The following is a 22,904-nucleotide window of genomic DNA, read 5'->3' as shown; positions in this document are numbered from 1 at the left end:
CTGACTTATTTCACCCATAAAAACAACCCCTACACACTGTGACGGCTCCAATACATCTATGTAGGGATTCATCACCATCGGCGTTCCAAAGATAACTCACTAAAGTATAGACATAATCACATTGCTCATCCAAGCCCTCTATGATCGTCGCTGATCCATCCTTAGTCCTTATTATGAGCTGTGATCACCATGGAGACGCTATTGATGCCCCAATAGTTATAGATATTCATTTCCTATTGGGCAGCTGTGGCAAAGCTGACAAACACTCACACACACTCTGAAGGATGCACGCTTGGACACTCACACACACAGGGGCCCAAACACAGACATACACACGTGCACACACACACACACACACACACACACACACACACACACACACACACACACACACACACACACTGGATTAGACCGGTCTTTCACTGACCGTAAGGGTCAATGGTCAACAGTGGCTGTTTATAAGCAGCTTAGAGAAGCTTCCGGATGCTTTGGATCCCAGCTGCGGCATGCAAACACAAACGCACACACACATCAATAAGTATATACACATATGGGAATGCACCAATCTGCACACACATACTGAGTGAGAGAGAGAGAGAGAAATTGAGAGAGCGAGAGAGCGAGAGAGCGAGAGAGAGAGAGAGAGAGAGAGAGAGAGAGAGAGAGAGAGAGAGAGAGAGAGAGAGAGAGAGAGAGAGAGAGAGAGAGAGAGAAAGGGACTATCCAAAAAGGAGATGTATGGATAAACCATTTCTCCAATCTTTTTGGCTCTAGAATAAAGAACAAACAACAAAAACATATACATGATCAAATACAAATCTTAGAATCATCTATTAAAGACTGCCAGAAACCACTGGATTCTACAATTAAATTCTACAACCACCTAAAAGAAAGCGATTCCCAAACCTTCCATAACAAAGCCATCACCTACAGAGAGATTAACCTGGAGAAGAGCCCCCTAGGTAAGCTGGTCCAGGTGCTCTGTTCACAAACACAAACAGACCCCACAGAGCCCAAGGACAGCAACACAATTGGACCCAACCAAATCACGAGAAAACAAAAAGATAATTACTTGACACATTGGAAAGATTGAACAAAAAAACTGCAAAGTAGAATGCTATTTGGCCCTAAACAGAGAATACACATTGGCAGAATACCTGACCACTGTGACTGACACATAATTAAGGAAAGCTTTGATTATGTACAGACTCAGTGCGCATAGCCTTGCTATTGAGAAAGGCTGCCGAAGGCACACCAGGCTCTCAAGAGAAGACAGGCTATGTGCACACTGCCCACAAAATGAGGTGGAAACAGATCTGCACTTCCTGACCTCCTGCCAAATGTATGACCATATTTAGAGATACATATTTCCCTCAGAATACACAGACCCACAAAGAATTTGAAAACAAATCCAATTTTGAAGTCCCATATCTACTGGGTGAAATACTACAGTGTGCAATCACAGCAGCAACCAGTGAAGAACAAACACCATTGTAAATACAACCCATATGTATGTTAATTTATTTTCCCTTTTGTACTTGAACTATTTGCACATCGCTACAACACTGTGACATAATATGACGTTTGAAACGTCGTTATTCTTTTGGAACTTATTTTGGAACCTTGTCACAATACAACTGATTGGCTCAAAAGCATTAGGAAGGAACAAAATACATAAATTAACTTTTAACAAGGCATACCTGTTAATTGAAATGCATTCCAGGTGACTACCTCATGTAGCTGGTTGAGAGAATGCCAAGAGTGTGCAAAGCTGACATCAAGGCAAAGGGTGGCTACTTTGAAGAATCTAAAATATAACATATACTGTATTTGGATTTGTTTAACACTTTTTTGATAACTAGATGATTCCATGTGTATTATTTCATAGTTTTCATGTCTTCACTATTCTTCTACAATGTAGAAAATAATAAAAAATAAAGAAAAACCCTTGAATGAGTAGGTGTGTCCAAACTTTTGACTGGTACTGTATGTTTCCCATGCCAATAAAGCCCCTTGAATTGAGAGAGGGAGAGATTTGTCTCTTATATTCCAGTAGCATTGCTTCTCTCTCTCTCTCTCTCTCCGCCCCATCATTAATGTTACTGTCAAGCTGTACTCCTAGGTGGCGTACCAAATGGCACCCTATTCCCTAATAGTGCACTCCTTTTGAACAGGGCCCATAGGGTTCTGGTCAAGAAGTACTGCACTATGCAGGGATTAGGATGGCATTTGGAACACAGCCTTAGTCCCTCCAGTTTGTCCCTTGTTATTGGGTTATCACCATCCCATAATTGTTCCATTTAATGTCCTCATTAACTGTATTATTGCTTCAGCTGTCTGGGTTTGCTTTTTGCCAATAAAGCTATTTGTATTTGGAATTGAGGGAGAGGAGACGGTGAGTTAATTTGGAAGCAGAGTTCTGATGGGGCGATGAATTTAAACACAGATAGGTCGATGCAAATAATAAGGAGTCGGTTTTGTGAAGAAAATACTCTTTCTTTGGTTCAAGGAAATGATAATGTATTTTAGCTCAGTTCATGCAGTTTGGGGTAGCATTGCGGATATGATGTGCCTGTAAAGCTAGCGTGACTGTGGGGTGTGTAATTGGAATACAATGAAAATGTTCACCGTGTCCCGACTGCTATATTCCTTGTCCCCACTTTATTGTACATTCCATCCTGTTATGTTTCTGTCTGTTTCTATTGCTCCCTTGTGTGTCCTCTCTCTCTCTCTTTTCTCCCTCTATTCTTCTTCCCGCGTTCCTATTATTTTCTCTCCCCGTCTTTATCCAAATCTTTTAGCCCCTAGAGTGTGCATGCATGCGTGCTTTTGAGTACACACGTTCCAGTTTGTGTGTGTGCCTCCATTCTTATACTGTATGTGTGTGTGTATACACATTTTCCAGTGTATGTGTGTGTGTGAATCAGTATGTGTGTGTGTGTGTGTGTGTGTGTGTGTGTGTGTGTGTGTGTGTGTGTGTGTGTGTGTGTGTGTGTGTGTGTGTGTGTGTGTGTGTGTGTTTGTGTGTGTGTTTAAACATTCCTGTGTGGGGGGGGGGGTCTATAGTCTCTGTGTGGTTTCTCTTCTCCTAATTAAACATCAGAGAGAGGAGAGGAGACACCAGAGAAACCCTCCCCACACACACAATATCCCAATAACACACCAGGCCACAACACATTCAACTTTCATGCTCAAAAACACATAAAAGAGGCCAAGAGAGGAAGTCTCATCTTAGATCAGGAAGGTATATAGCAAAGAGAGGGTGTTAATATGGAACTGATCTCAAGGCAGATCGTAACTACCTAAGGCCTTTGTAACCCTGCTAAACTGATCAGCGTAATAATGGTCAAGGTGACCTCCAGGGTGGAGGACGCATCTGGCCCAGATCAACACTCCGTCCTGGGGCTTGGTTAGAGGACGATCCAGGGTGGACATCGGGGTACTGGCAGATGTTAGGCTGCCTGAGGGACAGCCAGGTGTCAGGGCCCATCTGAGAGGCTTCTAATTGGATAATTGTTTCAATTACGGAGCCTAATTGGCCAAGCTAGCATTGCCGGGGGGGTTGCCGAGGAGCAGCAGGGGGAAAGAGCCAGGGACGGCAGTATTCCAACATCAGAGGTGTCACGCCAGCGGGCCACTTTTTTGTTAGGTAGTTCCCACTTGAATACACTCGCTCGCACGCACACACACATACATGATTCATATGAGGGAACACAACATCAGAATAGTATTTTCTCCTGTCCTACGGGGAAAAGGGGAACAGGGGAACAGGGGAAAAGGGGAACAGGGGAACAGGGGGAGCACAACACTGACGTGGTGTTGGCAAGCCGCCAGTGTGAAAATAAAAGCATTTCTTTCTGTCACCCAGTCTCTGTCCGTCTGCCCCCCCCCCCCCCCCATGGTATACTTGAAGAATTACTTTGATGGACACTGTGTTTTATCCCTTTATCCCTTCATTCCTCCAGCCCTCCACTCTTTCATCTCTCCGTCCATCTCATCACGACTTCCAAAGGCTCAGAGTTTTCAGTTCTAAATCAGCTGAGCTCGTTTTAATTACAAAAAAATGATGACAAAATCCCAGTTGACAGTGTGGAGACGGTGTAGCTACCTGACACTGTGTATGTGTTTGGTCTAAGTGTTGGGGAGGTCAATCTGAAGCCTTGACACAGTGACGGTGGAAGACAGTGATTGAGGGAGCCGATTGCCCCTTTAGTCTCTGCGGGTGACAAGAGAAGAGAGAGCAGGGTGGGCGACCCAGTCTGACCCCTCCTGTGACAGGACGACTGCTCGGCATTCTTTGAGGCGGGGCGGCTGGTCGGTCACCATGGTGACAGCAGGCAGACAGCTCAAGACAGAGGTTGGCCATGCCAACGGGCAGGTCAGCAGCAGTTCACACCACTGTCACTAAAACTGTCTCCCTTCTTTATTTATTTATTTTCTTTTATGGTATCGTCCCCCCATCAGCCCTCCTCTATCTCTCTGTCTGTCCGCCAGGGAGGAAGAGAGGGATGAGTTGACCTAGAGTTCAGTGGGAAAGTCAACGATGGAGAGAGAGAGAGAGAGAGAGGAGAGGAAAGGAGAGCCTGAAGAGACAGCAATCAGATACTGCCATATCTCTCGTTCAGACCTGATGATTTGCTTGCAAACTCTCACCTTTCTCTTTCATTCTCTCTCTTTCTCTCTCACCATTCTCTCTTTTGCTCACCTTTTTCTTTATCTCTCCATTCTCTCCCTCTATTCTCTCACGATTGTCTCTCTCGCTTTCTCTCTCGCTTTCTCTCTCTCTCTTTCTTTCTATACTCTCATCATTCGCTTTATTGCTCTCTCTTTCTCTCTCTAATCTCTCACCATTCTCTCTTTCTCTCTCTAATCTCTCACCATTCTCTCTTTCTCTCTCTAATCTCTCACCATTCTCTCTTTCTCTCTCTAATCTCTCACCATTCTCTCTCTCATCATCTTTAGATACATGTTTTCTCTGCTGCTTACACACAACAATGTCAATAGTGCTTGGATGGCTACTACCTAACTACTCACCAGCCAGTTACTATCTACTATCTGATCTTGCAGTGTGTGTGTGTGTGTGTGTGTGTGTGTGTGTATATGTGTGTGTGTGTGTGTGTGTGTGTGTGTGTGTGTGTATGTGTGTGTGTGTGTGTTACTGTAATGTTAATTCACTGGTGATTCTCCCCAAATCCCCATTCACTGAACTGGTAAAAGACTCTCAGCAAGAATGGTCTGATAGGATGCCAATTCTACTAGAGTTAGAAAGGACAGGAAAGAGGGAAAAGGAAGAGAGAAAGAGAGCAAGAGACAGAAATAGAGAAAGAGAGAGAGAGTGCGAGCGCGAGAGAGAGAACAGAAGTGATTCATGAGAGGAGAATGAGGGTTGGTGGGAGAATTGTAGACAGCTACACACACACTTCAACACTTCACTTCAGGGAGGGTGACTCAGAGGTTTCGGACCAACAGAGCACAAAATTGGAAACAATACGACGGCAAGAGTTAAAAGAAAATATTTACAGGGTTTGAGCTTGTGTGAGAGCATGGTTTCTGCCGACGGTCAGTGGCTCTGGGTCTAGCTCTAAGGAGCATGGAGGGGACTGGACACTCATTAGCCAGCTACTGTTTAGATGAATCACTGTCTGACAGACAGAGAGGGGCTGTGTTCCAAATGGCACCTTATTCCCTAGTGAACTACTTTTGACCAGAGCCTTATGGGGAAAGAGACTGAGAGACAAGAGACAAGGGCCACATCACTCTGCTTGTTATGTCTTATCTGTCTACACATACACGCCCATACAGCTGATACAGACAGACAGACAGACAGAGAGACAGACAGACAGACAGACAGACAGACAGACAGACAGACAGACAGACAGACAGACAGACAGACAGACAGACAGCCAGCCAGCCAGCCAGCCAGCCAGCCAGAGAGACAGACAGACAGACAGGAAAACAGATGCACATACACTGGATATATCTGATACAACAGATATAACACAGAGGTCCACAGGTAGATAACAGATACAGTTGAAGTCGGAAGTTTACATACACTTAGGGTGGAGTCATTAAAACTGGTTTTTCAACCACTCCACAAATTTCTTGTTAACAAACTATAGTTTTGGCAAGTCGGTTAGGACATCTACTTTGTGCATGACACGAGTCATTTTTCCAACAATTGTTTACAGACAGATTATTTCACTTAGAATTGTAACACAATTCCATTGGGTCAGAAGTTTACATACACTAAGTTGACTGTGCCTTTAACCAGCTTGGAAAATTCCAGAAAATGATGTCATGGCTTTAAAAGCTTCTGATAGGCTAATTGACATCATTTGAGTCAATTGGAGGTGTACCTGTGGATGTATTTCAAGGCCTACCTTCAAACTCAGTGCCTCTTTGCTTGACATCATGGGAAAATCAAAAGAAATCAGCCAAGACCTCCACAAGTCTGGTTCATCCTTTGGAGCAATTTCCAAACGCCTGAAGGTACCACGTTCATCTGTACAGACAATAGTACGGAAGTATAAACACCATGGGACCACGCAGCCGTCATACTGCTCAGGAAGGAGACGTGTTCTGTCTCCTAGAGATTAACGTACTTTGGTGCGAAAAGTGCAAATCACTCCCAGAACAACAGCAAAGGTCCTTGTGAAGATGCTGGAGGAAACCGGTACAAAAGTGTCTATATCCACAGTAAAACGAGTCCTATATCGACATAACCAGAAAGGCCGCTCAGCAGGAAGAAGCCACTGCTCCAAAACCGCCATAAAAAAGCCAGACTACGGTCTGCAACTGCACATGGGGACAAAGATTGTACTTTTTGGAGAAATGTCCTCTGGTCTGATGAAACAAAAATAGAACTGTTTGGCCATAATGACCATTGTTATGTTTGAAGGAAAAAGGAGGAGGCTTGCAAGCCGAAGAACACCATCCCAACCGTGAAGCAGGGGGGTGCAGCATCATGTTGTGGGGGTGCTTTGCTGCAGAAGGGAGCGTACTTCACAAAATAGATGGCATCATGAGGGTGGAAAATTATGTGGATATATTGAAGCAACATCTAAAGACATCAGTCAAGAAGTTAAAGCTTGGTTGCAAATGGGTCTTCCAAATGGACAATGACTCCAAGCATACTTCTAAAGTGGCTTAAGGACAACAAAGTCAAGGTATTGGAGTGGCCATCACAAAGCCCTGACCCCAATCCCATAGAAAAATTGTGGGCGGAACTGAAAAAGTGTGTGCGAGCAAGGAGGCCTACAAACATGACTCAATTACACCAGCTCTGTTTGGAGGAATGGGCCAAAATTCACACAACTTATTGTGGGAAGCTTGTGGGAGGCTACAAGAAACGTTTGACCCAAGTTAAACAATTTAAAGGCAATGCTACTAAATACTAATTGAGTGTATGTAAACTTCTGACCCACTGGGAATGTGATGAAAGAAATAAAAGCAGAAATAAATCACTCTCTACTATTATTCTGACATTTCACATTCTTAAAATAAAGTGGTGATCCTAATTGACCTAAGACTGAATTTTTACTAGGATTAAATGTCAGGAATTGTGAAAAACTGAGTTTAAATGTATTTGGCAAAAGTGTATGTAAACTTCCTACTTAACTGTATATTGTATATGTGTGTGTGCTCCTGTGTGTGTCTGCCCAAGTGTACGTGCCTCTCACTAGTTCCTGGGCGGGTGGTAGTGCGTCACAGCCAGCCCCAGCGTTGTTCTCTGACTGCCCTTCTGTCTGAGTCCTGACTGACTCCTCTAGAAATCAGCTGGGGCTAATTGCACTCACACACACTCTAATAAAACACACATGCAGCTAGCACATTTGGTTCCTTGGAAGTTGTGGGAACGTACATTTTTGGTTTCCCAATGGTTCTGGGAACGATGCTATATGTTTCCTGACCGCTAAAAAAATGTAAGCTTTCTGAGAATGGAAGTGAACATTTTGCCTGTTCTGGGAACGTACATTTTTAGGTGCAGGGAGGTTCTGAGAACATTTTACCAATGTTCCCTGAAAGTTTTCCTGGGAGGTTTTATTAACGTTCTGAGAAAATAAATTACAGGTTATTTGGATGTTTTTGAATAACTTCCTTAAAACTTTCACTGAATGTTTCAATATGACTTATTAGCACTGCTAGTTTAGTTGGGGTTAAGTGTTTTGAACTCCAAGCACACATGGAAGTTAATTTGCTGAGGCATTAATCATGCAAACACAGTTCTTTAATATTTATTGTGGCACGGCATTAGTGAGATTTGAACGTATAATCTTGTGTTGTCTATCCATGGAATTAGTCCACGGTGCCACCAGGGTGGAGCTAGCATGCCATGTTTTTTTTAACTCCTACAAAGCTGTTCATTTTAGTCTATTCAAATAGACCCCATTTCAAAGGAAACAAGCACTCATTAAGACCAGGTGTGGCCAACTAGTGGGTGTGGCCAACTAGTGGGTGTGGCCAACACACCTGAACACTCTTGTTAAAGATAGTGGATAGAGAGTTTTGTTGATGCTGAGAACGGAATGTCGATGCGTTTTCATATAACATTCTTAAAACATTCTTTGAAACTTACTGAAGTTTTCTTATTGTTTTTATGGAACATTTTCTTAACGTTCCAGGAAAAATTTGAGAACCTAACTTATGCAAAAGTACTGAAATTCCCACAGAACAACGTTGTTTCTTAACATTCTATTAACTATTTGAGAACATTACTAATGTCAAACCAGTTGGAGAATGTTCCTAGAACATTACCAAAATGTTAATTAAATGTAACCATGTTTCAACTTTTAGGAAACATTCTGTTAAAGTAATGAAATAACAAGAAATTAATGTTTTTTGTCAAGTTCCTTAAATGTGCTGAGAATGTTCCACAGTCAAGCAACTATCCTGCACCATTCCCAGAAAGTTGAGGGAAGGTTGAATGCAGAATAACCATATGACAACGACGCTCTCACCAAGCTATATGAAACATATGGTTCTCAGAACGTTATGTGCTAGCTGGGCTGGGAGAGGTTGAGGATGACACCGCTTAAGGCCAGGAGAAGAGCTGCTCAGTAGGGTAGAGGACACGGCCAAGGGCCCTGGGTGGTTACTGTTACAGTACTTTAAGAGATGGGTGCTATTAAAATAGATGATTCAAGTTATCATAGATATTTCACTATATGTGTTTGACTTTGCCTCAGAATACCAGTTCTCATACTTACCTTTGAAAACATGCACTTATGGTGCATATCATTTAACATTGTACTGCATTGGGATAAATCAGGGTCACACAGTGTTTCTTGGTAGTCTTAAAACAAATCTTCTTTGAAACAAAAGTCTACACCTCACACACATGGGTATGGGCTTAAAAAAAAGAAGACACCTGTACCATGTCAGATATAGAGATTAAATGTATTACATGTTGAGTTTGCATCCCAATATTACACTTTATAAACATCACAGAAGACTGAAATATAACAAAACCATTTGACATAGAAATACCAGATTTTCTGCGTGTAAATGTTAGTTTTTTTAATTAATTATGAAAAATATTCATAACGTTCCACCCATGAGGCCACTAAAGGGAGATTTGGTCATTTGACTGCATGTGAAACCGCGCCACTGTTCGTTCCAGCGTATTTGTTGTTGTTTTGTTGATGAAACGAAGGAGCGGAGCCTCCAGCAACATGTAAAAACAAATCCACCCTCTGTTGTTCTATCGCGCATGCAATAATGTGTGATGACGTCAAAGGGGGAGAAAACTGTGTTTGTTGTTTGAAGTAACTTCGTTGTTGTTGTAATATCGCAAACGGACGTGGCGGTTTCAACAGGTACGGACTCAATCTACATGTACTTTAAGTTAGATTGAATTGACTGAGTTCAATTGACTGAGCTGTAATGACCCCGAGCCCAACATTAGCTCCAATCAGCCATCAGTCAGTCAACAGTATGTTATCATTGGAAGTGATCATTACCAGATAGACATATGGAGCATATGGTGAGGACCCAGGGAGCTGATGGGCTGTGGCCCCAGGGCAGTAGACAGAAGGCTGGGGGGACCGGGACTGGTGAGGGGCCACTGGTACTGGAGGCCCTGAGGGCAGACTGGGGTAGAGTGGGAGCGCAGATTAGGCTGGGGACAAGGCACTGGAGGGTATAGGGGAAGAGAAGGAGAGAGGGAGACATAGACAGAGGGAGATATCCCCCCAGATGGGTTGCATGACACATTCAATTTTATCAGAATGTTACGTCATCAGCGATATTGTTGTCGTTGACGTTTGATTTACCCCTAAATCAGTGATGCTGATTAGGGTTAAATATTTTTCCGCCATTCTACAAATGTTCACTTTTCTCCCGGGTGACACGGTATTTCTCGACCACAAACCGGAATGTCATTCTAAACATATAAAGAATATAAATATGTATGGATTTGATTAGAGCTTTGATCAGCATGAACATTTTACCCATTTTACCCCTACCTGAACCTGATCAGACAAACATTAAAAACATTTTATGAACTAGACATTAAAGACATTTTATAAGCCCAAACCCCAAGAAAGCCATTATCCAACACATAGCCTATGATATACAGGGCATTCGGAAAGTATTCAGACCCTTTGACTTTTTCCACATTTCCGAATGCCCTGTGTGGGCTACCGCACATTGCGCACGACAGTTAAAACATAAACGCCCATAGATGTATCTGTGTTCTCTTGAGTAAATCAATGAAACAAGCTCCAGTAGGCTAAATCTTTTTTAGTGTGGATTGTACTGTCCTGCATTATATTATATGGACTGGAATTATGTACTACGTTCAAACCATGAAGCTGGGAGAGAATATGTGATGCTGGTGCAGGCCTACAAAGTTACAATTATAGGCTCGCGAATTTAAATGTTTAAATATAATAGGGCTATTTTACATTTATACAATTAGTAGGCTGACGCACCTTTCATAATATTTCCCCTAATGTTGTGCGACGTGCGTATCAGCCTACCTCCTCTTTCTCTCTCTGTTGTTGCTTCAGTCCTTCCTCGCTTTCAACTGTTAAATGAAAATGGAACTGCTGTTGTCTTTATCTCCATCATTGTAATGACATGCTTGAACAATATAGGACTAGAATAAGATGCAGACGGCTTTTACTTTCATCACAAACATTGAATGGTTACGGGTCTGGATAAATACACTGCTATAGCCAACCGCCATCGCAAGTTCTCTCTTCTTTCAAACGTCTTTCTATTGGCTGCTGTATTGAATATTCAGCAAACAAGAGCTTGCATTCCTCTTCCAAGAGTATATTAGTATAAGAAATGCAAGAACAAAAAAATCCAGCAAGCTATTCTAATCTAACTTTTCCTGGGACTACAAGCTCTAAGGAACGTTGTTTAAGGAGAGAGGACAGTGGAGAGCAGGTGCGTATTGTGCAAGAGACAGAGGCTATAAGTTAGATGCTTACGCATCATTCCTTAGTTAAATTTAAGGCTAATACTGTATTTAATATATTACCTGAAAGATGTAGGGTAGGACTCAATCTACTGTATGTATATATATATATATATATATATATAGATTTGTGTCGGGACTACTGATTGAAGTGGATTTAACAAGTGACATCAACAAGGGACCATAGCTCTCACCTGGATTCACCTGGTCAGCAGGGGTTCTTAATACTTTTGGTACAGTCAGTGTATATATATATATATATATATATATATATATATATATATCAATCAGTGTAGATGAAGGGATGGAGACAGGTTAAAGAAGGATTTTAAAGTCTTGAGACAATTGAGAAATGGATTGTGTATATGTGTCAAGAGCGTCTGCTAAATGACTTAAATGTAAATGTAAGACAAAATATTTAAGTGTCTTTGAACAGGGTATGGTAGTAGGTGCCAGGCGCACCGATTTGCCAGTGTCTAGAACTGCATCTCTACTGGGTTTTTCACTCTCAACAGTTTCCCGTGTGTGTCACGAATGGTCCACCACCCAAAGGATATCCAGTCAACTTGACACAACTGTGGGAAGCACTGGAGTCATCATGGGCCATCATCCCTGTGGAATGCATTCGACACCTTGTAGAGTCTATGTCCTGACGAATGAATCTTTTCTGAGAGCAAAAGAGGCTGCAACTCAATATTAGGAAGGTGCTCCTAATGTTTTGTATACTCAGTGTATATTTAGGTGATAATGTCCGAGAAGCCGGTGTTTGGAGGAGAGGGCATTATCACTTTTATACAATGGGTTACCAACATATTCAAATAATGATTGACATATTTTCATTAAAAACGTTATTTTGATGAATTTATTCATACTATTTCATCCTTCCACAAGATATAGTCCCGACACAAATCTGGGGTTTCTACCCAAGCCAGCTGGTCATTTGTTCTATTGGTTCGGTTGACCCAGTCGTTCAGTTTTTTTGTTCTGTATCTATGGACACGACCCTGTCGTTCGTTCTAAATGTTCCATTGACATACTGGCTGGCAATGTTCTTATCCCTTGCTTGATAGCCAACAACAGCTAACTTACAGTCGCGTCAAACAGTGCAGCCAGAATAACAACAATAGCTGCATTTGCAATTGTTGAAGCTGTGTTCTAGTGACATATATTTGGACACATCCATAATAATGAGCTAATGAGGCGCGATTTCGACTTGGCATAGAACATGTGCTCACTTGTCAGGACACTGTTGTTCAGAGGAGCTAGCCAACAACACAGCTAACACAGTCACTTCACACTGAAGCTGGAAAGACTGTAAACTAGCTGCACTTCATTTCGTTTCACCTTTTTCCAATTGACATTTCTTTGCATATTTCCATAAAAATTATGCCAGCTGATTCATGATTTCAACTGGCTGAGAAACTCTGTCTCGTCCCGACTCCCGACACGTTCATTACTATGGGACAGCTGGAAATCAAATTTGAATATTGAAACAGTGTTGCAAATGTCAGAGAGACAGACAGCAAGGTTTATACAAATCTCCACTGTTGAAAACTAAATGTTAGTCTGAAAGAAATGTGAGATAATGTCTAAATGCTTTTTATAGTGGAGATCAAGTCTATAAATTGCTTGGATGGGTTGATGAGACATTGGAATGCGCAGTCAGATGGAACAGAGTAAATAGGCATTTAAACGTCATAGATTTAGCTGGTGGTAATAGACACGGGCTGGAATGCAGTTTTAACCAATCAGCATTTTCAGCTGAAATGATTGTACAGATGTTTTGCCACCAACAAAATGTTGAATATTTGTGGCATCCAGTCATCCTCGCAGCTCTGTAGATGTTGTTGTGAGGATACAGAATCAATAGACCATTTATTCTGGTATTGCCCTCAGGTAGCCTGCTTCTGGTCTCAGGTTCAGGATTGGCTAAAAATGCATACCATTAATCTAAAATTGACCCTAGAAATAGCATTGTTGGGAAACCTGGAGAGATCTGGTAAGTCAATTACTAATACACTAATACTCTCAGCAAAAGTATTTATCTTCAACTCACTATCTGTGGATTCTGTTCAATTAGATAGATTCAAGTTGCATGTTAAACATCACAGCATAGTTGAAAGATATATGGTGTGTAGAAATCTGAAGAAGGGGGCCAGCAGAGATAGGTGGGAGGGGCTGAGGGAAGCTGAGGGTTGGGATGTGGAATTGGAGACAAGTGGGAGTGGAGTTGCTGGGCGGGGGACAGAATGACGGTCAAAGATAAAAGTAAAAAAATTAAGTAAAAATAAAACAAAACAAAAAGTACGTTTAAATGACAAAGGGACAACGTTGTAAGAGCTAATGCCCGGTTGCCTAAGGCTGATGCAGCGCAAGTGTTTGTACGTGTGTACACATGCATATACACATGAATATACACACACTCTCATTCAAACGCACACACCTGCATATACACGGACACACACTTGTAAATAGTGCCATACATGTGCTCAAATGTATTCAGTTGGCCTTGCTGTTATGATTTTTGTTATCCTTGATGGCTTCTGGTTTTGCATTGTTGTTTTCTGTTTTCCTTTGTCTTTTTTCTCTTTTGTTCATTTTGTTGGTTTCTGGTGCATGGGGTGGGGGCTGGGGGAGGGGGGTCTCGGATGGTTGAGGGTCAGCTCTCTGGGAAATGTGGGGGGGGGGTCTCGGATGGTTGAGGGTCAGCACTCTGGGAAATGTGTGGGGGGGGGGGGGGGTCTCGGATGGTTGAGGGTCAGCTCTCTGGGAAATGTGAGGGGGATCATGGAGGGATGGTGGCCTGGCGGTTGGGAGCTTGGGCCGGTGGCTGATGGGTCACTGGTTCGGGTCCCCATTTTTGACCTTGTGGGAGATCTGTCGACGTGCCCTTGAGCTGGACGTTGGCCCTGGTTGCTTCTGTGGGTCGCTCTGGATGGGAGTCTGTTATATGACTGAATGTAATGTAAATGTTGAGCGGCTTCGCTGTAAGTAGTTTGTATGTTTTAATATTCAATTAAAAAAAATATATATATATTTTTTTAAATCAGCATTCAGGATTAGACCCACCCATTGTATAAATATATATACATACAGCAACAGTCAAAAGTTTGGATACACTTCCTCATTCAACGGTTTTTCTTTATTTTTACTATTTTACTATTCTATATTGTAGAATAATAGTGAAGACATCAAAACTATGAAATAACATATGGAATCATGTAGTAACCAAAAAAGTGTTAAACAAATAAAATATATATTTGAGATTTGAGATTCTTCAAAGTAGCCACCCTTTGCCTTGATGACAGGTTTGCACACTCTTGGCATTCTCTCAACCAGCTTCACCTGGAATGCTTTTCCAACAGTCTTGAAGGAGTTCCCACATATGCTGAGCACTTGTTGGCTGCTTTACCTTCACTCTGCGGTCCAACTCATCCCAAACCATCTCAATTAGGTTGAGGTCGGGTGATTGTGGAGGCCAGGTCATCTGATGCAGCACTCCATCACTCTCCTTCTTGGTCAAATAGCCCTTACACAGCCTAGAGGTGTGTTGGGTCATTGTCCTGTTGAAAAACAAATGATAGTCCTACTAAGCGCAAACCAGATGGGATTGTGTATCGCTAAAGAATGCTGTGGTAGCCATGCTGGTTAAGTGTGCCTTGAATTCTAAATAAATCACTGACAGTGTCACCCGCAAAGCACCTCCACACCATCACACCTCTTCCTCCTGAGTGGCGCAGCAGTCTAAGGCACTGCATTTCAGTGCAAGAGGTGACACTACAGTCCCTGGTTCAAATCCAGGCTGAATCATATCCAGTCGTGATTGGGAGTCCCATAGGGCGGCGCACAACTGGTCAGGGTTTGGCAGGGGCAGACCGTCATTGTAAATAAGAATGTGTTCTTAATTGACTTGCCAAGTTAAATAAAGGTTGAATAAAAAAAGTATTATAATAAATTCCTCCATGCTTCAAGGTGGGAATCACACATGCGGATATCATCTGTTCACCTACTCTGCATCTCACGAAGACACTACGGTCCAAATGTTTGACTGGCACATACACAGTTGAAGTCAGAAGTTTACATACACAACTCCTGACATTTAATCCTAGTAAAAATACTCCCTGTCTTAGGTCAGATCACAACTTTATTTTAAGAATGTGAAATGTCAGAATAATAGTAGAGACAATGATTTATTTCAGCTTTTATTTCTTTCATCACATTCCCAGTGGGTCAGAAGTTTACATACACTCAATTAGTATTTGGTAGCATTGCATTTAAATTGTTTAACTTGGATCAAATGTTTCGGGTAGCCTCCCACAATAAGTTGGGTGAAATTTGGCCCATTCCTCGCCAGAGGTAGCCTGACTGCCATTAGGTACCGAGATGAGATCCTCAGAGCCCTTGTGAGACCATATGCTGACACATGCACATTTGTGGCCTGCTGGAGGTCATTTTGCAGGGCTCTGGCAGTGCTCCTCCTTGCACAAAGGCGGAGGTAGCGGTCCTGCTGCTGGGTTGTTGCCCTCCTACGGCCTCCTCCACGTCTCCTGATGTACTGGCCTGTCTCCTGGTAGCGCCTCCATGCTCTGGACACTACGCTGACAGACACAGCAAACCTTCTTGCCACAGCTCGCATTGATGTGCCATCCTGGATGAGCTGCACTACCTGAGCCACTTGTGTGGGTTGTAGACTCCGTCTCATGCTACCACTAGAGTGAGAGCACCGCCAGCATTCAAAAGTGACCAAAACATCAGCCAGGAAGCATAGGAACTGAGAAGTGGTCTGTGGTCACCACCTGCAGAATCACTCCATTATTGGGGGTGTCTTGCTAATTGCCTATAATTTCCACCTTTTGTCTATTCCATTTGCACAACAGCATGTGAAATTTATTGTCAATCAGTGTTGCTTCCTAAGTGGACAGTTTGATTTCACAGAAGTGTGATTGACTTGGAGTTACATTGTGTTGTTTAAGTGTTCCCTTTATTTTTTTGAGCAGTGTATATATATATATATATATATATATATCTTGAACCATATTATTTATTTAGGATACAATATGATTGGAATCGATGTAGAGAGAGGAAGACTGCAAGAGAATGCCCACGATCGCACTGATTTATTCTAGTCATAGGCTGTTTTAAAACTGCGGCTGCAATTTTACAAAATCATCTAAGAAAAAAATAAGGTGAGCCCCGCAAGCCAGGTGGGATTTGTGGAAATGAGACGCGCATTCATTCCTTATATTACTGTAGCATAGGCTATGCTGCAGCAAATGTAGCTGTAGTCTTACCTGTCACAAGAAAAATTGTTACCATAATGAGATGATACATGCATTGTGAACTGAGCTCCAAACTGAGATGCGCTGTCTGTCTCCACCCATGATTGATCATGCAAATAGCAGAGAGAAGGCCGTAGAGAAGCCAGATTTAGGCATATAATTTAACAGTTCCATTTCACATCATGCTGTTCATAGAAATAATGTATTATAATTTACCCGTTTCTCGCAGTTATTTAAATCTCGGTAACCCGGTTCCCGCTATTCAACCCTAATGCAGATGCACCACCAATGCGCCAAAAACAGCAGTCTTTTCTTTCTTTCTCGATTAAATTAAATTGACTTTATTTATCCCCACTAGGCAATTATTACTGGGCTTCCCAACGTCCAGAAGACACACAATAACCATAACTAACAATATACTGTGTACCCTGTCTTTCTCTCTTCCTGTTTGATATCTAATAGCATGTGAATGAATATTCATCCCCTCCTCTAATCCAGTGGTTGTGTTGGAGCGCCATGTTGATTTAACTGCAGAGGCGAGATGGAGGACACAGCACAAATGAATAAATATGGGGATCAGTAAGTGTTTCTGTTAGGAAAATGTAGCGCCGGACAACGTGACCAGGAAGATTTTAATTTACCGGCCATTTGACAAATGTACCGGCCCATATGCATTGGTGCGTAACCCATTAGTGCGTCCACCCACGGTGCTCAGAATGACATAAATCACATTTAGATTATGGTAATTCATTTTAACAGAACAAGCAACTCCTGTAATGAAGCAGCCAATAAAACGAAATGTTCAAACATTTGCCAAAATGCAATTTGCGGGAAAACTCCATTCTAAACATCACACCTGATGAAAGTGGTTCCATATGTGACAGAGATGAAAGAGGAGGAATTTAAAGACGCAACAACTAGGATGGGCTACTAATATGACTAGGATTGTGCCTTTGGCTTCTGGACAACCAAAGTAAGTTGATATGAAAACTGGAGATAAATGGCATATGAGGAAGTCTTTCATGTGTCGAATAGGCTCGGGAAGTAAATTGAAATAAATGTGCCAAAATGATATAATAATTCCTGTCTATTCTATACAGAAAGAAGTTAAATAATTTAAAATACTTCACCAGAAAGCATGATTTAGCCACAGAGGAATCGATAATCATTAGCTTTGGCTTTTTTTTGTTGCGCTGTGGAGTGTTTGAAATAACAAGCTTGTAGGCCTATTTGGGTAGCCCGCAATTTGGGCAGAGCGCCTGGCAAATGGCCTATCTGATTATTGAATTGCGGCTGTCAGTGAAAAGCAACTAAAATATATGTGAAGATAATGTGTCTTGAGTATAATTTAAAATGTTGAGCCAAGAAGAACGGGAGGGATGTGTGGCGAATATATAGGCGAGTCTCTCTCCAGAATGCATGAACTCAACTATTCAAAATGCCCTCAGCTGTCTCCCTCCAATTCTTGTGTGTTCAGTGTTTCATTGTGTGAATTGTTTGCCCTTTGAATGTTTATTTTGATCAATTCCCCATGACATACTGTATGTCACCAGTAGTAAACATATGTCATGGGGAATTGATAAAAAGAGCAGCTCAAGACAGATCGAAAGGGAGGCATGACAGGCTGAGTAGAGATGAATGCAATTGAAAGAACTTGAATTTATTTTATTTGATACTTTTTTATTTTGACTTAGTTGACAATGGAAGGTATAGGCCTACTGCTGCATTGGCCTATAGGCTATCTGAGTTCTATGCTCTCATTTCTGTAGCGGCCAATGGATCATGGTGTTTCAATCTGTCCATATGGCAGAGGCTGGTGCACTCGCATTAGTTGAAGTTGAACATTTAGATATTCCCATTTTAATTCATATTTTTGTGTTTAACCAAGTGACAATGATTTTGAAAAACATTATTATTGAAGTAAAACTGTTCCACGAAAATCCGCAAATTAAAATCATAACTTGCACGCAGGCTCTGAATGCTGTGCGCGTGTGGTGTTGGATAAATAAAATAGGCTACATGATCACTAATGAAAATACACACACGCCAATTTAATTCCACTATATTATGCAAATGACCCATAGACCAATAAGCATGACATTCAAATGTATTTACATCGACTGGTAGTTCCATCAATTAATTGGCTGGCAACAGTTTTATTTATCGACCAAAATCTGGCAATTGCTGGCTAACAGAAACCCTGGGATCAGTATATTTAGATTTAAGCCATTTAGCATATGCTCTTATCCAGAGCAATTAGGGTTAAGTGCCTTGCTTAAGGGCATATTGACTGATTTTTCACCTAGTTGGTGTCATGCCCTGACCTTAGTTCCTTTTTTATGTCTCTATTTTGGTTTGGTCAGGGCGTGAGTTGGGGTGGGCATTCTATGTCTTGTTCTATGTTGTCCTTTTGTATGTGTTTGGCCTGGTATGGTTCCCAATCAGAGGCAGCTGTCAATCGTTGTCTCTGATTGAGAACCATACTTAGGTAGCCTGTTCCCACCTGTGTTTGTGGGTAGTTGTTTCCTGTTGTGTGTCTGCACCAGCCAGAACTGTTTCGGTCGTTATTCTTTGTTATTTCAGTGTTCATTTAATAAATATGGACACGTACCACGCTGCACCTTGGTCCTCTCCTTCCAACAGCCGTTACAACAGCCGCTTCGTGCCATGGATCATCACTGGAGGCTTCGTGCCATGGATCATCACTGGAAGTAATTTGCATAAGTTTTCAGACCTTTTACTCAGTACTTTGTTGAAGCACCTTTGGCAGTGATTACAGCCTAGAGTTTTCAAGCTTGGCACACCTGTATTTGGGGAGTTTCTCCCATTCTTTTCTGCAGATCATCTCAAGCTCTGTCAGGATGGATGGGGAGCGTTGCTGCACAGCTATTTTCAGGTCTCTCCAGAGATGTTCGATCAGGTTCAAGTCTGGCTGGTTTACTCAAAGACATTCAAAGACTTGTCCCGAAGCCACAACTGCGTTGTCTTGCCTGTGTGCTTAGAGTTGTTGTCCTGTTGGAAGGTGAACCTTCGCCCCAGTCTGATGTCCTGAGCGCTCTGGAGCAGGTTTTCATCAAGGATCTCTCTGTACTTTGCTCCATTCATCTTTCCCTCGATCCTGACTAGTCTCCCAGTCACTGCCGCTGAAAAACATCCCGACAGCATGATGCTGCCACCACCATGCTTCACTGTAGGGAAGGTGGCAGGTTTCCTCCAGACGTAACGCTTGGCATTCAGGCCAAAGATTTAATCATTGGTTTCATCAGACGAGAGAATCTTGATTCTCATGGTCTGAGAGTTTTTAGGTGGCTTTTGGCAAACTCCAAGCGGGCTGTCATATGCCTTTTACTAAGGAGTGGCTTCCAGTTGGCCTGATTGGTGGAGTGCTGCAGAGATGGTTGTCCTTCTGGAAGGTTCTCCCATCTCCACAGATTATCTCTAGAGCTCTGTCAGAGTGACCATCGGGTTCTTGGTCACCTCCCTGACCAAGGCCCTTCTCCCCCAATTGCTCAGTTTGGCTGGGTGGCCAGCTCTAGGACGAGCCTTGGTGGTTCCAAACTTCTTCCATTTAAGAATGATGGACGCCACTGTGTTCTTGGAGACCTTCAATGCTGCAGACATTTTTCGGTACCCTTCCCCAGATCTGTGCCTCAACACAATGCTGTATCGGAGCTCTACGGACAATTCCTTCAACCTCATGGCTTGGTTTTTGCTCTGACATGCACTGTCAAATGTGGGACCTTATATAGACAGGTGTGTGCCTTTCCAAATCATGTCCAATCAATTGAATTTACCACAGGTGGACTCCAATCAAGTTGTAGAAACATCTGAAGGATGATCAATGGAACCAGGATACACCTGAGCTCAATTTTGAGTCTCATAGCAAAGGGTCTGAATACTTATGAAAATAAGGTATTTATGTTTTTTATTTGTACAACATTTGCAAAAAAATCCTAAAATCAGTTTTTCGCTTTGTCATTATGGGGTATTGTGTGTAGATTGCAGAGGAATTGTTTTTATTTCATCCATTTTAGAATAAGGCTGTAACGTGACAAAATGTGGAAAAAGTCAAGGGGTCTGAATACTTTCCGAAGGCACTGTATACATGATATGGAGGATGTGAGTAGCAGCTTGCTTTGTACTGTACTCAAGGGGTGGGTCACAGAATGTCAGAGAGCGAGTTTATTCCTAACACAGCTGTGTGGTAATGGCCCATCATTAATCAGAGGTGTTTATGTATTTACATTACAACACGTCTTCAGTCATCCTCAAGCTTCTAGCTGTGCCTGGGCACTGCACGGCAGTGTGTGTGTGTGTGTCTGTCTGTGTGTGTGTGTGTGTGTGACAGCAGTATGTATGGCGGCAGTTAGCCCCTTGGGCAGCATCCTACAATAGTCCTGTATTTATTATGAGTGTACTGTGTGTGATGTGTCAGTGTGTGTGTGTGTGTGTGTGTATGTGCGAGTGTGTGTGTGTGTGCATGTGCGTGTCTGCCTGCGTGTGTGTGTCTGCCTGCGTGTGTGTGTGTGTGTGTGTGTGTGTGTGTGTGTGTGTGTGTGTGTGTGTGTGTGTGTGTGCGTGTATGACTCGTTAAGTTCCCACATATGCACTGAGCGACGATGCAGTCAGAAAGTAGGTTATTCAGTTTTTTCTTCCCTCATGAGGGGTTTTTCTCTCTCTCCATCTCCCTCTCTCTCTCTTTCGCTCTCTCTCCCCCACTCTTTTTCTCCTTCTCGCTTTGTCTTTTTCTCTCTCTCTCCCTTTCTTTCTCTTCCCCCGCCCCTCTTTTCTACACACAGCAGCCCTTGCCTCTCGCTTTAATGTTTGATAAGTGCTCCCATCCCCTGCTGTAATTTGAGACAGGGCAGAGAGGGGAGTGCGACAATATACTCACTTCTTTATACGATGACGCAAATACAGACGCCGAGAGCAGGGGTGCAACTCACTGCGCCACCATACAGCACAGAAAGGAAAGAAGAAGAGGCATCGCATCCCTCGTTCTCCCTCTCCACCATCCATCCCCCCTCCTTCCCCTCCTTCCATCTCGTACTCATAGACTCTCTCTTTCCTTCCCTCCCTCTCTATCCCTCTATCGCTCTCTCCTGTCATGGGAGCGGTTTCAAAGAGATGCTCGGTGCACATCCACCACCCCCCTAAACCTCTAACGGCTGAGCCAGAGCCTCTGTTGCATTGTGGGGGAGGCGAGAGGCGAGGAACAACGACCCTCTCGTGATAGGAGATGAGACACACATCTCTCTCTCTCTAGAGGCGACTGGAGTCCAGTCCATGGCCTGGTAAGACATATAGGGAATGCTACTCAAGTCATACAGTATACTGTACATTAGACAGGTGTAGTTAGTACTATATCACCATTCTGGAAAGGACAGAGGTTTTTTGACCACCAAACCCCAAAGAACAAACAGCTTGTGTATTTGCCCATCATTTCTACCACCACCTTTCTATCATGCCCATCTAACAATACCGATCTCACTGCAGTAGAGAGAGTCAGCTGTTTTCCATTCCTCTGCGTCCACTTCACCGATGACTTGACATGGACCAATAACACAACCCTTCTTGTCAAGACGGCGTAACAGCGCGTCTACTTCCTAAGGCGGCTGAAGAAATTTGGCAAGCCACCCCGGGTCCTCTCCAAATACTACCGCAGCACCATCGAGAGCATCCTGACCGGTTGCATCAGGGCTTGGTATGGGAATTGCTCTGTCCACGATCCTCAAGGCGGTGAGGTGAATAGGGCTGTTACGGTGACCTTATTACCGCCACACCGGTGGTCACGAGTCATGAAGGCAGTCAAATTCCATCTGACCGTTTAGTCACAGTAATTAGGTTTCTCCAAGCTCTGATGCTGCTGATAGCACGTGTGGTAGGCTAGTAATGACTAACTGCCTGGTAGTCAGCACTCTATTGTCCCTCTAATCACTCTGACATCAATGCAAATGTAATCGAAAATCTAATCAAACACTTCATGAGAGCCCATGAGCTCATGTTGCGCAACATTTCTATAGGCTATGCAATTGCGGGAGAAAACAGAGTGATGGCTTCTATTAAAAAGAGGAGGTTCCCATCAGCTTTCTATAAGCTAGGCCTACTATATTATCCCAACCTTCTTAATATTTAGCACATTACTTGTCTTTAGAACAAGAGTATAGCCTACCTGGCTGGCATAAAAATGAACAACGGAA

The 22,904-nt window shown here is 42.8% G+C and overlaps 1 protein-coding gene across 5 annotated transcripts in view; it reads right to left on the bottom strand.

The window, feature by feature from the left end:
• Window positions 1-22,904, bottom strand: part of LOC139561854 (neuroligin-2-like) — a 290,221-nt gene that overhangs the window by 186,758 nt on the left and 80,559 nt on the right. The window lies entirely within an intron of this gene.

The sequence above is a fragment of the Salvelinus alpinus genome, chromosome 31 (genome assembly GCF_045679555.1).
Source record: "Salvelinus alpinus chromosome 31, SLU_Salpinus.1, whole genome shotgun sequence".
Classification (NCBI taxonomy): Eukaryota; Metazoa; Chordata; class Actinopteri; order Salmoniformes; family Salmonidae; genus Salvelinus; species Salvelinus alpinus.
This window is presented reverse-complemented; position numbering and strand designations above follow the sequence as displayed.